General features: G+C 39.0%; 1 protein-coding gene across 5 annotated transcripts in view; it reads right to left on the bottom strand.

The window, feature by feature from the left end:
• Nucleotides 1–17439, bottom strand: part of TFEC (transcription factor EC) — a 751469-nt gene that overhangs the window by 733776 nt on the left and 254 nt on the right. The window lies entirely within an intron of this gene.

Genomic DNA, 17439 nt, shown 5'->3' with positions numbered 1-17439 from the left:
TTAAATGCAACTGATACCTAATCTTCTATATGTAAATCTAAATATAAAAATAAATTTGAAACGATTCTCACCAGATAGACTTTTAGCATGAAGCTCAATGCAACTTGTTTCCAGATTTGCTTTAAAAAATGTTATTCAATTCATGTGTAAGGAAAAGATAGCACATATCAGATTTCTCTGAATAAAATAACCAAACTATATATGAAAACATGTTTTGTGTACTTTCTCAGACTATCTTAGAGTTATTGTGATGAATAACTAATAAAAATATGGTAAAATATATTACTGTGAATACACTATCCAAAGAGCTGACTTCTCAGTATGACATGAAACATATTGATAATACTTAAAATTCCAAAACTGTTACTCATTGGGAAAAATTAATTATATGATTTTATTTGTTGTAGGGAATTTTCCAAATATACAAAGAGATATAACCATGGTCCCTTAATGAGGCAGATAAGATTAGTTTAGTCACTAAATAAAAGCTTTAACATCACACTTATTTCTTGAAATCTGATCTAGGTCTGAAAAAAGTGAGGTCTCAGCCTCACTTTAATGGAAGCTAAAATACAGAAATAAAGACAAGAGCATTATTTATTTTTTATAGGACCAGACAAGTGTCCAGTGCAAGATTTACTGATGACAAACAGCATGAAGACTAATGAAATATGAACCAATAGCTTTTAGCTCACACTTTCATCAGTGATCTTTCCAAAATGCTCCTTGAATTGATTTTTTCAAACCCTTCAAATAAAAGCAGTCCAAAGTGTAGATATAGGAGAATATCCTGAAAGATCTTTTGAAGTTGCTCATTTTCCAAATCACAAGAAACTTAAAACAAATTTTTGGAAAATTTCTCCTAGGACATTTATCCTGGCTAGATTAATAAAGAGAGGGAACTGGGATTCCATTCCACCTGGCTCACCCTTTCCTATGGAATGACACACCCAAAACATTAGAGTTTTAAGCCAGCTAACTAATGAAATCCATTTCAGAGCTAATAGTTCAAACTTATGGTTATTTTGTTTGGTTGAAGGGGTGTGGGGAGTACTTTTCTAAAGGAATATCAAATTCAACTTTAGTAACTTACCCAAGGAAAAGAATTCTCGTCATCAAAACCTGATAAACATACAAAGTCTCTGCCAATAGTAACGGTGTAATAGAAAGATGATAGTAATTTATGACAGAATGGGAAATAGCTTTATCTAGGGATATAATAACTCTTTTTTAAGAAAGATACATATATATGCTTTCCAATACATATTAGAAAGTTTTATTGGCTTCTTTTTAAATAAAACTAAAAAATTCTGTCTACATATGTGATATGAAATTCATTTTAACAAGTTATTGAGAGTCTTCTACTGTGTATAGTAAAAGATATGGAAATGAGCAAGACAAGTTCTGCCCTCAAGAAGTATACAATGAAAAGGAAGATGAGGAGGTGTATTTCCAGGGAGAATAAAATAAGTATTGCTAGAAAAGGAGAACTTTAAAGGAGGAAAAAAATGAGTTTCTTGGAAGATTCAGGAAAGGTTGATTAAGCAAGGAAATATTTTATATGGACCTTGATGGATAGGTAAGATTTTGGTGTTTGGAATCTAAGGGTGCACAATAGTGATGGAAGGATTCCAAGTAACAAAAACAGGACAAATGAAAGTCTAAAACATACTGAGTGGTATAACATAGAATGTAGAGAGCCACGTAATAGAATATAAATTTGGAAAAATAGGTCAGGATGAATACTGTTCTTTTCGGCTTGCAATATGTGCATCAAAACTATTGGGTACAAGGACTTCCCTGGTGGTCCAGTGGTTAAGACTTTGTGCTTCCACTGCAGAGGATACAGGTTCGATCCCTGGTCAAAGAACTAAGATCCCACATGTTGTGTGGCACGGCCAAAAAAAAAAGTGTGGGTACAAACTCCTGAGACTGGATTTGATTTTAAGAACTTGTTCCATACACTCTTTATTACTAAGAGTACTCATTCAATGCTTGTGATAGTGAGCTGTGCCAAATAATTGTACATTAAATGCTCTGAATGTTTTTATTAATTATGCACTTAAAATGATCATAGCTAAATTAAAACTTCATTTATATTCTTCAAATGAGAACTACATTGGCTGACTAGCATCTGCAATCTTTTTCTCTTTGAATATAAAATATATTGTAGAAGAACTTTAGAATCTAAAAATGAACCTTAGAGGTGCGGATCTCTCCTAACCAACCCTTCTCCTGAAATGTTGAAGGAGAACCAGTATTAAATGACTTAAGTTTGACTTCCTCTCTGTGCCCTTTCTTCTAATAGAATTATTAATTAGTATTGAGATAACCCAATGCAAGCTCAGCTTTTAGAGCCAAATGTGATATAAAAGATTGTGTGCTACGTCTCTTCATTCAGGTCTGACTCAATGCGACCCTATGGTCTGGGGCCCATGGGATTCTTCAGGCAAGAATACTGGAGTGGGTTGCCATAGCCTCCTCCAGGGGATCTTCTTTATCCAGGGATCAAACCCCCATCTCTTACATCTGCTGCACTGGCAGGTGGGTTCTTTGCCACCTGGGAAGCCCAATATGAAAGATTACACATACCCAATTGCTTGTTTAACATCCAGGAAATTAAAACCCATCGATTTTGACTCTTCTAAAGTTACCCAGTAAGTTACCCTAGCAAATTTTCAGAGCTAAAGATGAACAGATAATATTCAGAACAAGAGAGAAAACTTACTGAATTTGCCAAAAAAAGTATTTTTCTTCTACTTATGTTGTCAAAGATCACTTACTAAATTAAGACCTCAATTTATTTTAAATAATTAAGACAAGTATGTTTGAGATTGTTTTTATCACTTATGTTTCTTTGTCCACATTTGTTTCTTTGTTAATCCTCAAAGATGCTACAATGCCTGGCATGGTATCTATTTCATATATACATATATATTTTGTATACATATGAAAAAAATTTATGATAAATCCCACAGGTTTAACATCTCAATTCTGGAGGCCCAGAAGAGACAGCAGAGAAGATGAACAGGAGGAGGAAAAGTCATGTAAAATATTATCAAATTTTTCAATAACAAGAATGAAGCTAGAAGATAATAGATACTTGTCTTTCAATCTAGACTTCTACATCCATACAACCTATCATTCAAGCAATAGGGTAAAATAAAAACACATCCAGACTTACAAAGTCTTAAAAAATTCCTGTCATATGCATCCTCTTTCTCCTTCTTTAATTTTTAATTGAGGTAAAATTGGTATTAGCATGATATAAGTTTCAAGATGACAACATTATAACTCAACACCTGCATACATTACAAAGTGATCATCACCAAAGGTTTAGTTACCACTCATCTCCATATAACTGACTTCCTACCACCAATCTGGGCTTACCATACCACCATACAGAATGCACCGATCATATGCAACCTTTTTCAAGAGGCTACAGGAGGCAGTGTTCCACCAAAAAATGAAAGAGTAAACCAAGAAAGAGGAAAACAGAGGACCTGGGAAAGGTAAGAGGTAACAGAGGTACAGAGGTGAGAGGTAACAGACATGTCAGTCATCCTACTTCTGCCCTCCTGGCTCATGCCTAGGATGTAGCATTGCTTGATCCCTTAGTCCTGACACAAAGTACCGCTTCTTAATTTTTACCTTTGTCATTCATTTTTCAACCTTAATTCAGATACTCTGGCTACATTACCATAGCCATCACAGATAAATAAGTAAATCTTTAATTTGACCTGACCTTCAGGACCTTATGCTACATGTGATCCCTCATGAATGGACTTCTGTTGAAGTTACATCAGCCCAGTGACCAAGTTACAGATAAGTCCCAGGAGACTTGAATCATATAACCATGAAAGACTGCAGCAAGCACCTTTTCAGAAGGATTATGCTGTCATTCAAAAGCCAAACCTTTGCTACATATTTTAGAATATTGCTAAAATTAAGGATCCTTTCTAGGTAAGATTTCGTTTAATTTCTTTTCATTAAAAGAGGAAGTAATTTCAGGAACCCAAGAGACAAACACAGGCCAATGGAATTTTGCCTGCGTGAGCAGTACAGGACCGCTGGCAGGCATGGCTCACTTAGTCTTAGAGTGATAAGCGAGTTTCTTCTCACCCTATAGCCAGGGTCCATGGGCATGATCAGCAAATGCATCAAAAAGACAGGTGTACTCTGAGTCCTGGGTGACATCCAAGCACAACCCTCCTTCCCTATGCCCATGAGACTGGTTTATTGATACCTTCCAGTTACACACTCTACCTCATTTGTGATAGGGCTAATGGACACATCCAGTTCCCAACATTTTTGCCTCCTCGGTACTAAGCAGTAGATACCTTGCGAGCATCTGATAGAAAACACCGAGCAAGCATATTATCTGGACAAAAAAAATTTTTCCCAAGAATTTTGCACACACTGTATGGTTCTTCCTTTGTGTAGTACATCCTTTGGGGAGTTGATACTCATCTCAGTGTGACTTCCTTAAGAATAATCAACACTGGCACCCTCTGCTAATCCCATTTGTTTCCTAAGAAATGGGAAAGCCATGGATCAAAGGTCAGGAGACCCATAAAACTGGTTGCATATGAAGGCTCTCTCTTGAGAGCACATCTCCAATGCTTACTATGCCTTCAGAGAAGTCCACAGAGGATACAGCCCAATTTCCAGACTTGCTTGTGCATTTTTAAAACTTTATAAATACATAGATATCAAGGATTTTTACACAAATGGATTAAAGGGATATTATTTCTGGTGTCTGGCCTAACCAAACAAATGCAAAGCTGGGTCATACTGTATTTTCAACATGGAAGCCCCTTCTGAATGTACAACACTCTAAGAGATGTAAAACCTTCTACCTCTCCCCACCCTCAATGGCAGCTTTTCTCATTTTCTTTGCCTCAACTGCTTTCTGATCCATAAAGGAGGAGACAGGAAAAAAAATCACATGAATTAATATATCATGCAGTTACACTATCAACAAAAAAAGTAAACTATAATATAGTGTGAGATATGCTAAATTAGGAGTATGAAGTGCCACTGGAAAATAGATGAAGCAACCTGTTGGCCAGCCCAGGGTGTGGGACAGAGTGTAGTGGGAGAGGGCCAGTCAAGGAAGCACTTCAACGTTAGTTTTGTACCTTGAAGAACGAGTCAAAATTTGCCATGCAAATATAAGAAGGAAGGCCATTCCCACCAGAGGAATAAACAATGCCAATACCGTTGCCTTTGCCAACAAGGCTGCCGACACTGCCTCCTTCACTATTTTCTTCTTAGAATAGAAGACATCCATGTTCTCCATTGCTGGCTTTGGAGAAAGGCAGCACACACACACACACACAAAGTACTCTCCAGGATACACCTCTTTCTAGGTCAAGTCTCATTTCCCAATACTGACAACAAAGTCAATACCTCATCACTATCATCCTTGAAGTTAAAATCCACCCTCTTCCCAGGGTAGGAGTGGTCTACAAAGAGAAAAGCAAATGTTTATTCCAGAGCTCTTGAATGAGAGCCCCTTCTCCTCTTTCCTGTTCTTGACCTGCTCATGACGGGATCATCACTGAGCCAACAGAATCAGGAACTCTATTCCACGGCTGTTCTTTCAACAAAAACCTACATGCTATGCACTCCACCCCAAGAATGGCTCAACCTGCCAGCAAGAAGAAAACCTCTTTTCCTGCCACAGTCTGCCTTAGTCCTCCTCCCTGTCTCCAAGGCATCTGGGATCTTCATGCCTGGCTCTCTTTGGCCCAGACAACTCCTGAACAGTAGATTGTATTAACATGTTCACATCCAATAATAACGATGATGATTTCTTTTGAAGGCATAAGAACCAAGTGTTGAATTTTCATGAAATTCCTCTTAGTTATCCTGACAATTTCTCCAACTTAGACACAATAAGATCATCATTCTGCACTAATGATCACTATTAAGTCAGGAAAAACAATAGTCTCTCAAAATCAAAACAACTTCATATGATAAAAATTTCAAGTATTCAGTTCAGTCACTCAGTCGTGTCCAACTCTTCGTGACCCCATTGACTGCAGCACACTAGGATTCCCTGTCCATCACCAACTCCCGAAGCTTACTCAAACTCATGTCCATCGAGTCGGTGATGCCATCCAACCATTTCATCCTCTGTCGTCCACTTCTCCTCCTGCCTTCAATCTTTCCTAGCATCAGGGTCTTTTCCAATGGGTCAGTTCTTCGCATCAGGTGGCCAAAGTATTGGAGCTTCAGCTTTAGCATCAGTCCTTCCAACGAATATTCAGGGCTGATTTCCTTTGGGATGGACTGGTTGGATCTCCTTGCAGTCCAAGGGACTCTCAAGAGTCTTCTCCAACACCACAGTTCAAAAGCATCAATTCTTTGGTGCTCAGCTTTCTTTATAGTCCAACTCTCACATCCATACACGACTACTGGAAAAACCATAGCTTTGATAAGATGGACCTTTGTTGGCAAAGTAATGGCTCTGCTTTTTAATATGCTGTCTAGTTTGGTCATAGATTTTCTTCCAAGGAGCAAGTGTCTTTTAATATCATGGCTGCAGTCACCATCTGCAGTGATTTTGGAGCCCCCCAAAATAAAGTTCCTCACTGTTTCCACTGTTTCCCCATCTATTTGCCATGAAGTGATGAGAACAGATGCCATGATCTTAGTTTTCTCAATGTTGAGTTTTAAGCCAACTTTTTCACTCTCCTCTTTCACTTTCATCAAGAGGCTCTTTAGTTCTTCTTTGCTTTCTGCCATAAGGGTGGTGTCATCTGCATAGCTGAGGTTATTGATATTTCTCCCAGAAATTTTGATTCCAGCTTGTGCTTCATGTAGTCCAGCATTTCGCATGATATACTCTGCATATAAGTTAAATAAGCAGGGTGGCAATATATAGCCTTGATGTACTCCTTTTCCGATTTGGAACCAGTCCATGTCCAGTTCTAACTGTTGCTTCTTGACCTGCATACAGATTTCTCAGGAGACAGGTCAGGTGGTCTGGTGTTCCCATCTCTTGAAGAATTTTTCACAGTTAGTTGTGATCCACACAGTCAAAGGCTTTGGCATAGGCAATAAAGCAGAAGTAGATGTTCCTCTGGCACTCTCTTGCTTTTTCTATGATCCAACAGATGTTGGCAATTTGATCTCTGGTTCCTCTGCCTTTCCTAAATCCCGTTTGAAGAACTGTCAAGTTGTTCAACCCTCCGAGCGTCTCTAGTGGGTATAGGGTTTGATTCTAAACATGATTTGCCCCTCCTATCATCTTGCTGGGGCTTCTCCTTTGCCCTTGGACATGGAGTATATTTTTTTGGTGGGATCCAACATTCTCCTGTCAACGGTTATTCAGCAGTGATAGTTGTTGAACAACTGTCAACAGCAACAGTTGTCAAGTTGTTCAAGTATTAAATGTAGTATTTTTTTCAAGGAGTTATGTTTGAAAATACACTTTGGTTGCAGCTTTAAAAATATTCAATCTGGGAACCTGAACCACTATGAGTGATATGGAAGAAGGAATTTATAATAAGAATTAGTACCTACCCAATTGTGGGAAGAGCTGAGAAGATAAAGATCCAAAAAACTGCAGTTGATGGAGCAGGGAAAAAATCATGAACATGTCAGAACTTGTAGGGAACCAGCACATCCTGCTGTTGGGATAGGGACTACAAAGTCTGTGGAAGGTTGCTGGCTCTTCACAGCTACCACCTACTGAGTTGTCAAAAAAAGCTGCCAGTGGAAGCCTGAGGTCACTTCTGATGGGCAAGGCCAGCATCAGGAAGGAGGGAAGAACAAGAACAAACTAGCACCCAGCAGAACCCCGGGCTTGATGATAAGTTTCAGAATATAATGACTGTTGCTTCTCTTTTGCCTCCCAGAACTCACACAGTTTTCCTTTAGACCAACTCCAATCTGGAATTATATGGAGAAGGAGAGTCTAAGAAATGCAGTTCTCAGCATAATGAAATAGACAATAGAACAATTAGGCACATTGGTATTTTGACTTAACTACCAGACCTCCAAAACCCAAAATGACAAGTTATTATGTCCCAGACTTTCATTAAATAACAACAACAACAACAAAAAAGATAAACTTTCCTTTAAGTCAAAGTGATCTGTCTAAAATGTAAAATTCTAATTATTTTATTTAAAATATTTTAGTGGCTCCTTATCACCTACCACACAGATTTTTTTTCTTGGTGTGGTATATAAGACCCATCATATTCTGATGCTCACCTACTTATTGAGAAGGGCATGGCAACCCACTCCAGTACTGTTGCCTGGAGAATCCCATGGACTGAGGAGCCTGGCAGACTACAGTCCATAAGGTCGCAGATTAGACACGACTGAAGTGACTGAGCTTACACACACTCCTCTACTTATTTAGCCTCATTTTCTGTCCTAGTCTCAAACACACCACACTTTCAACTATTTTGAACTACTTGCAGAATGCTGAATATATCATTATTTTAAGCCTGTGTGCCTACTCCCTCTCTTAAGAATGAATTTCCTCACCACCACCCCCCTGTAAATATAGTCACCTGGCAAACTCCTGCTCATCCTTTCACATGTGGCTCAAATGTGGCCTCCTTTGCAGTGTCTCCCATGTTTCCTCACCTCCTCCTGATCCCCACAGTCAGTTCATAACACTCTCCTAACAGTGTTTTGCACTTGCCACATTGTACCAGGTCTGCTAATTTATATGCTGGCTTTCTATGCCATACTACAAGCTCCTCAGTGTTAAGGACCACATCTCATTCATCTTTGTAGCCCCAGACACTAACACTTCCCTGGCACATGGCAGGGGCTCAATAAACATTTGGTTAGAAATTTACTTGATGGATTACAAAACCTGACATGTTTAAATATTTTATTTCATATTTATAACTGCTTCTATTCAAATTATGATTCTCATAAAATACAGGTTTATATTTATAAAGAACTGATTAATTTGGAAGTAATTCAATAGATATAGATGGCCAAATATTGAAATTCAGTCTAAATCTTCAAATGGCCCTAAATCATATGACCTCACTGACCAGATTAATAAGATCTCAATTTCTACATCTCAGTTTCATTAGTGCTGTTTAAACAGGCTCCTGACCTGCCATTGGGATATAGAACAACAAAGGAAACATCTGGTTTTTCTTAACTTTGGGGTGACAAATCCATTTGTTAACAGTAGCAATGGGTGAGCCGACAGTACTCGATAACAGCTCTAACATGGGGAGCTCGGGCCAAAACAGATGGCCCAGACACTTCAGGGAAAGCTTTAAAAAGATGTCTTTTCTAATTCAGGTTGCACACTCCGTGAAAGTTCCTTCAACACAGGCAGAGGTTTGAGATGATTTTATTGGCTCTGACAAGAGGTCTGTCAAGAGGTTAGCTTGCAATTGCCTCTTGGGAGTAGTTTGGTTGGATTTTGTTTTTCAAAGTAAATAAAGGCAGGAATGTTTATAACAGACCAAAAAACTGGAAGTCTGAAGCAGTTTACATCACCACTGACTTTCTGAACATGACCTCTGACTGGTCACAATTTTTCTGTGCACTAATTTTTTTAAATTCTTTGTTGGTAAACCAAAGTTAATGCAGAGTTGGTGCCTTTCCTTCCACGTATATATATTAATAATAATTATGTTTAGACTCTGAGGTTGTTAAACAAAAGGTCAAAATCTAGCCAATGGAAAAGCATTGGAATTATCTTTCTTATACATCAGAATACATTAGTTATGTGTAATAGTTACACTGACTCTAATTAAACATTTCAAACATTCTATCACTTTTCAATGTCACTAAAACCTAGATATTCCCTCCCAAACTGTTACATTTTGTAGCCATTTCTGTGTTGCCAAATTTACTTTTGGATTCACTAAATATACTCTTCCTGAATTATTAAATCAATCAGTCACTGGAACAGAAAAAAGAATTTTATCATATTTGAACAAGGCAGTAGTTAATAAGAACCACACACTGAAGTACTTTCTTCCTAATATAATGCCCCTTTATATACAGTACAATTAGTAAATTGTTTGCTATATTCACTCCAAATTGACTTGTTTCAGTAAAATTTTGGTTGATATTTAATTTTTTTAAATCATTTATATCAGACTTTGGAACTGCTTTTATAGCTGAAGAAACTAATCCACAGGGGTTAAGTGCCAAAGCCCTCATCTAATTAGTGGTAAAACCTAGAATTAAAGTAATTACACAAACATACTCACATACACATTTTAAAAGGGTTATTCACAAAGAAAAGTTGATCATTGAAGGAAACACTTTTTTAGTACATTGTTTCACAAAATGGATTAATCCATTTGTATTACTGCTGAACAGTTTAGATTAACAGATGAAATGGGTAAACTAGTAGAGAAATAATGCCATCCTATTTTATATAAAACTGAAAGATTTCTTCTTATATTCTTTAACAAAATACTTTTAACAGTTTACCACAAGGTAAAGACAGAAATAGAGGAAAACAATAGAATGGGAAAGACTGGAGAGCTCTTCAAAAAAATTAGATACCAAAGGAACATTTCATGCAAAGATGGGCACAATAAAGGACAGAAATGGTATGGATCTAACAGAAGCAGAGGATATTAAGAAGAGGTGGCAAGAAAACACAGAAGAACTATACACAATCTTCATGACCCAGATAATCACAATGGTGTGATCACTTACCTAGAGCCAGACATCCTGGAATGCGAAGTCAAGTGGGCCTTAGGAAGCATCACTATAAAAAAGCTAGTTGAGGTGATGGAATTCCTGTTGAGCTATTTTAAATGCTAAAAGATGCTGCTGTAAAAATACTGCACTCAATGTGCCTTCAAATTTGGAAAACTCAGCAGTGGCCACAGGACTGGAAAAGGTCAGTTTTCATTCCAATCCCAATGAAAGGCAATGCCAAAGAATGTTCAAACTACTGCACAATTGCGCTCATCTCACAGGCTAGTAAAGCAATGCTCAAAATTCTCCAAGCCAGGCCTTAGCAATACATGAACCATGAACTTTCAGATGTTCAAGCTGGATTTAGAAAAGGCAGAGGAACCAGATATCAAATTGCCAACATCCGTTGAATCATAGAAAAAACAAGAGAGTTCCAGAAAAAAAAATACCTACTTCTGCTTTACTGACTACACCAAAGCTGTTTACTGTGTGGATCACAACAAACTGTAGAAAATTCTTAAAGAGGTGGGAATACCAGACTACCTTACCTGCCTCCTAAGAAATCTGTATGCAGGTCAAGAAGCAACAGTTGGAACTGGACATGGAACAACAGATTGGTTACAAATTGAGAAAGGAGTACATCAAGGCTGTTTGTCACCCTGCTTATTTAACTTATATGCAGAGTACATCATGCGAAATGCCGAGCTGGAAGAAGCACAAGCTGGAATCAAGATTGCCAAGAGAAATATCAATAACCTCAGATATGCAGATGACACCACCCTTATGGCAGAAAGTGAAGAGGAACTAAAGAGCCTCTTGATGAAGGTGAAAGAGGAGAGCGAAAACCTGGCTTAAAACTCCACATTCCAAAACAAAGATCATGGCATCCAGTCCCATCACTTCATGGCAAATAGATGGGAAAACAATGGAAACAGTGAGAGACTTTATTTTGGGGGGCTCCAAAATCACTGCAGATGGTGACCACAGTCACAAAATTAAAAGACGCTTGCTCCTTGGAAGAAAAGCTATGACCAACCTAGACAGCATATTAAAAAACAGAGACATTACTCTGTCAACAAAGATCTAGTCTAGTCAAAGCTACGGTTTTTCCACTGGTCACGTATGGATGTGAGAGTTGGACCATAAAGAAAGCTGAGCACCAAAGAATTAATGCTTTTGAGCTATGGTGTTGGAGAAGACTCTTCAGAGTCTCTTGGACTGCAAGAAGAGAAAACCAGTCCATCCTAAAGGAAATCAGCCCTGAATATTCATTGGAAGGACTGATGCTAAAGCTGAAGCTCCAATACTTTTGCCACCTGATGCGAAGAATGGACTCATTAGAAAAGACCATGAAGCCTGGAAAGATTGAAGGCAGGAGAAGTGGATGACAGAGGATGAGATGGTTGGATGGCATCACCGACTTGATGGATATGAGTCTGAGCAAGCTCCAGGTGTTGGTGATGGACATGGAAGCCTGGCGTGCTGTAATACATGGGGTCACAAACAGTCAGACATGACTAAAGCAACTGAACTGAATTGAAAGACAGAAATAAAGAGGGGAAGGGAGGAGGGAGGACAGGAGGGGAGAGGAGAGAAGGGGAAAGGAGAAGAGAGAAAAAGAAAAAAAGAAATTAACACAGTTTCAAGGAGGAAAGTATTTTGATGTATTTTTTTTAATTGGTGGAAAACTGGTTTACAATGTTGTATTGGTTTCCGCCATGCAACAACATGAATCAGACATAATATATATTGCCTCACTCTTGAGCCTCCCTCTTCTCCCCCCATCCTCTAAGTCATCACAGAGCACCAGCCTGGGCTCACTGTGTTATACAGCAACTTAGTAATAACTATTTTGCACATGACAATGTATATATATCAGTGCTACTTTCTCAATTCGAGGAAGGAAAGTATTGACAGAAAGAATTATGAGGGCAGGCTTCTGGGACTTCCTGCAAATTTTAGTCTTTATTTCTTATCTTCTGAGGGGACAGAGAGTCTCCAAAAGACCCTCTATTACTCCTGACTCTCTGTCATCTGGTACTCCCCTTTCTTTCTCACACTCCCCCGGGTCTCCAAAGGAGAGCTCAGGAGCTGTGAAAACAGAGACACTGGGGAGAGAGCATTCCAGTTCCTCTTCACACAGGGAGATCTTGGTCATAAGCACTCAAAGTCCAACACTCAGGCCACCCTGACTGCCCAGGACCCTTGCTCCAACCTGGGTAGTGTTTTATAGATGGACAACGTAGGTAGCGCCAGCACCTTTACTATGCATGGCAACATCCAGTTCCTGAGGGCCAAACAGAGGGGTGGCCCTGTCTTAGGTTGTGACTGACCTTGTAGACAGAGAAGGGAAAATGAAAGGAACCCTTGATTTCTCCTGCCCCACATTGAAGACTGCACCATTCACCACAGGACCAGGGACAGTTTATAATAGTTGCAAGGGGACATGGCAACCCACTCCAGTATTCTTGCCTGGGAAATCCCATGGACAGAGGAGCCTACTGGGCTACAGTCCATGGGGTCACAAAATAGCTGGACACGAATTAGCCATTAAACAGCAACAACAACACGGGAAGTGCAGGAGTTCTAGAAAGAGACAGACTTATGCCTGTTGTGTGACCACGGGTAAGTTAAAAGATCTCTTTGAGTTTCATTTCCCTGGATGTAAACCAAGAAGTATGATACTCATCTTGGAGTTTTGTTATAAGGACCTAAGTAGAACTCAAATACATGACAGATACATAGTAGACATTTAATAAATGAGAATGAAAAGCATTGTATATTTTACTGATTTGGGGAAAGAGGCAATAAGCTGGGTGTGAACATGAACAAAATTAAAGCAGCCTGTTGGAGATAGTAATTTATTTTCAATTTTTCTGCCTCCAGTTTCCTAGACCTTCTGATTAAAATTGTGATACTTGTAACTTTAAGAGCCTAGCAGTCTTGTACTTGTCCTCAATATTGAACTTGCTTACTCATACATGAGTTTGGGTAAACTCCAGGAGTTGGTGATGGACAGGGAGGCCCGGCATGCTGCAATTCATGGGGTCACAAAGAGTTGGACACGACTGAGAAACTGAACTAAACTGACTCATATTTTTAGATAACTTTATTATTGCATGTTTTAGAGAGCCCAGCCACAAATATATGACCAATATAAATGGACATAAAAGCAGGTCATACGGAAAGTGTCGTCTTCTAGCCCTCTGTAACTGATATTTTCATTCTTTAAGGCAAGGCTTCCCAAAGTGTGTTACCTATTAAATTAATTTTATAGAAAATTGCTACTAAAGATGTTAAGAAGGGAAAAAAGCATGTTTTTGCTTTTGTTCTGTTGTGGGTTTTCCATGGGAATTTTCGGAATCTTCAATAGTCTAACATGCATGATGTCGCTCTGAAAAGGTAAGAGAAGTTCTATATCCCCAAATTGTATTTATCCACAAGATGATCTAAGGTACTATAACCTGAGTTCTTATCCTTTTGAGGAGACATCTTCCATAGGCACAATAACAGGGGCACTGGGGCCAGGGAAGGGAGGAGAGCAGAGAGAATCCAAGAATAAATAAGACAGAGGTCACAAATCCTAATGCCTAAAAAAGTGACATCAAGATCAGAGGTAGGTGGTATCCATTAAAAGAGAAGATGGGAGGACAATGGCAAACTGTAGAACACATCCTCTGTCTACACAATTCAAATTTTTAAAAAGCACTTTATGGGCCTCCGCATGTCTGTGGGCCCTGTCTCTCACACAGTGCCAATAAGAAGTCACTATTCTAAGAAGATTGCTTTCATTTTTGTTTCAAAAATAGTGCCATGTGAATACACTTAAAGAGTACCATCAAATTAAAGAAAAGATGGAAATATTTTTTGTGTTGAAGGGAGAGGAGAAAGTGTGTGACATGTTTACAGTAGAGCACGTTTAGAGCCTGTTTAGAACTGCTGTTCCTCTTCCTCTTGACCATGGCTACCTTTAGGCCCATCTCATGATTAAGTGATGGGATCATCTTTATAGTTAAGCACTATGTGTTACCAACAAGTACATGTTAAAGAGTAACTCATGCCTTTTGAGCACTTATGTTTTACCAGAAACTATTTCATGTTTACTTATAGCTTCTCATTGCATCCTCACAATATCACTATTATCCCCCATTTTACAGGTAAGGAACAGAGAGTTTGAGCCACTGGCCTACAGTTAATAACATAGTTAACAAGCAGCAGAATTGAGATCAAAATCCAGGCTGTCTGGTTCTAAAACTCAAACTCTTGAACTACTATGCCAAACTCAGTCTTGGAGATGTCTTTCTTCCCATTTGAGGGGTATATCAGTTTTGAATGCTTCTGGCCCCAGGTGACAGAAACCCTGGCTAACAGTGCCTGGAACTAGTATTTTTTCCACAAAACAAGACATCTGGAAGCAGGTGTCAACTGGCATTGGTGCTACAGCTCTGCAATATCAGAGTCAACTTCTCTCCCCATGGCTAGCTCTCTGCTGAGAGAGAGCTATTTATAATTCTATTATGCTGCTGCTGCTACTGCTAAGTCGCTTCAGTCGTGTCCGACTCTGTGCGACCCCATGGACGGCAGCTCACCAGGCTCCGCCGTCCCTAGGATTCTCCAGGCAAGAATAATGGAGTGGGTTGCCATTTCCTTCTCCAGTGCATGAAAGGGAAAAGTGAAAGTGAAGTTGCTCAGTCGTGTCCGACTCATAGGGACCCCATGGACTGTAGCCTACCAGGCTCCTCCATCCATGGGATTTTCTAGGCAAGAGTACTGGAGTGGGGTGCCATTGCCTTCTCCGAATTCTATTATAAATAAATTAAAAAAGTAAGAAGTGGGAAGGCATGGCCCAAGTTTACTACTTCCTTATAATGAGAAAACCGAAGTCTTTCCCAGAAATCTCCAGCAGAATTCAGCTTAACCTCCTTGCCAGAATGATATCACACAGTCATGTCTGCTAGCAAAGGAGTTTGGGAAAGCAAGCATTTCTCTTTTCCAGCACTAACAGTGGAGGCAAGCAAGGGAATATCTGGTTAGAAACAGGTGCTGGTCAAGCCAGCCAGCAGCATCAGCCACAGGAGTTTGGTTTGGTTCGGAAAATACCAACAGAACTTCGTCATACAGTGTGTCACCCATGCCACAGACCCAAGGAAAATTAAATAGCAACAATTAAGAGTTTGCCACAAAACCAAAACGGAATTGTACAATTCCTATTGCCTTTTTAAAGTATCCGCTTCTATCGAAATCCTTCTTCTAACCCTTTTTCTGATCAAATTTGTCACTGTTGCTGTCCGACTCTGTGCGACCCCATGGACTGCAGCCTACCAGGCTCCTCCATCCATGGGATTTTCCAGGCAAGAGTAATGGAGTGGGGTGCCATCGCCTTCTCCCACAAATTTGTCTAGCAGTGTGCAAAACTGATTATTTGATTTTCACACACTCAGATACTTTTTGTCATGTTATTCTTAGTTATGCAATTTTTATAAAATGTTTTCTCCTTATTTATGGTTAATAAATCAAAATGATAATTTTTAATCCAGTTTCAAAACTGGATCGAAACTTGTTAGTAACTAGAAACTAGGAAACTTCAGGGCTGAAAATATAGATTGTTTGGATTTATAGTATATTTCATTATCCAGTTTGCAATGGTTTTGCTGGGTCTTTCTACCACTTTAATTGTAATTTTTTTCTTTTATATTTTTATCATGGCACACAAACTCAGAAAACCTGTTACAGCAACTACATAATGCAATCTAAAAACCCAGTTAACATATTGCTATGGAAACCAGGAAATAGAAACAGCACTCTAATCATTCCTTTGGACAGCTATGGCTACGTGTGTGTGTGTGAATTCATTAATTTATTCATCTTTTATTGAAAGTTTGTACTGAACTCAAATATATAATTGACCTGTCCATAAATAGGACCAGCGCCCTTCAACTAGTAAATTAGCATTTTAATAGGATTATTTTAATGTGAAGTAGTCGTTGTTAAATTGTGTCATGTGACATCAGGAAATCTTCAGTAGAACTGGGTTATTTAGGTAGACTTGCCAGCCTGCAGTCTCTTGGCACGGTGTGAAAAAACACCTGTCTGGGACTTGAGAGCCTGGTTCTAATCTCTCCTCTTTTTCTAACCAGCTGGGTGAGGCTCTTAGGAATTCTTAGGTTCTTGGTTTCCTCATCAGGAAATAGTTCCATGCGGGGCGCTAGTGTTACCTAAAATAACAAGAACTTTACTTTTTCACAAAATTGGGGACTCATGAGGTAATCACTTTTGAGGGTTGAAAGTGCTCTGTGTAGTGCCTGCCTCATAAGAAGCTCTCAGGAAAACGGTATGTATGCCAACTATATTTTTCTGTTTTTAATTCTGTGGTAAATAATTCCTGAACCTGCAATAGTAAATGCTGTTTTGTTCCTTGACTCTCATTAACTAACAGCCGCCATTATCTCATCAGCCCTTGAGAGAGTTGGAAAGGAGAACTGCTAAGTCCTTACAGGCAAGGCTGTAACTTTTATATTTACAAGTTTTATATTCAAACATGTGAGATTTTTTTTAAAAAAAGCTACCTTAACACAAAATTAATCCACCAAGCCCTCAACCCCCCTTAATATCGTGATTTCCACATTTAAGAATTAAACTTTTGTTCTGTTGCTCACTGTTTGCCTAGTTATTTAATCAGCCTGTTTCCTGCTATAAAGGGGGGTAAAGACGGAGGACGGGGGGGGCGGGGAGTTAAAGAAGCAAGTTTCCTCAGGGTTAAACTCCTGTTGTTCCACCCTTCAGAAA

Source organism: Giraffa tippelskirchi, chromosome 10, assembly GCF_054371585.1.
Source record: "Giraffa tippelskirchi isolate mGirTip1 chromosome 10, T2T-mGirTip1v1.2.pri, whole genome shotgun sequence".
Lineage (NCBI taxonomy): Eukaryota > Metazoa > Chordata > Mammalia > Artiodactyla > Giraffidae > Giraffa > Giraffa tippelskirchi.
The sequence above is the reverse complement of the archived record's forward strand: the minus strand, read 5'-3'. Positions and strand labels throughout refer to the sequence as shown.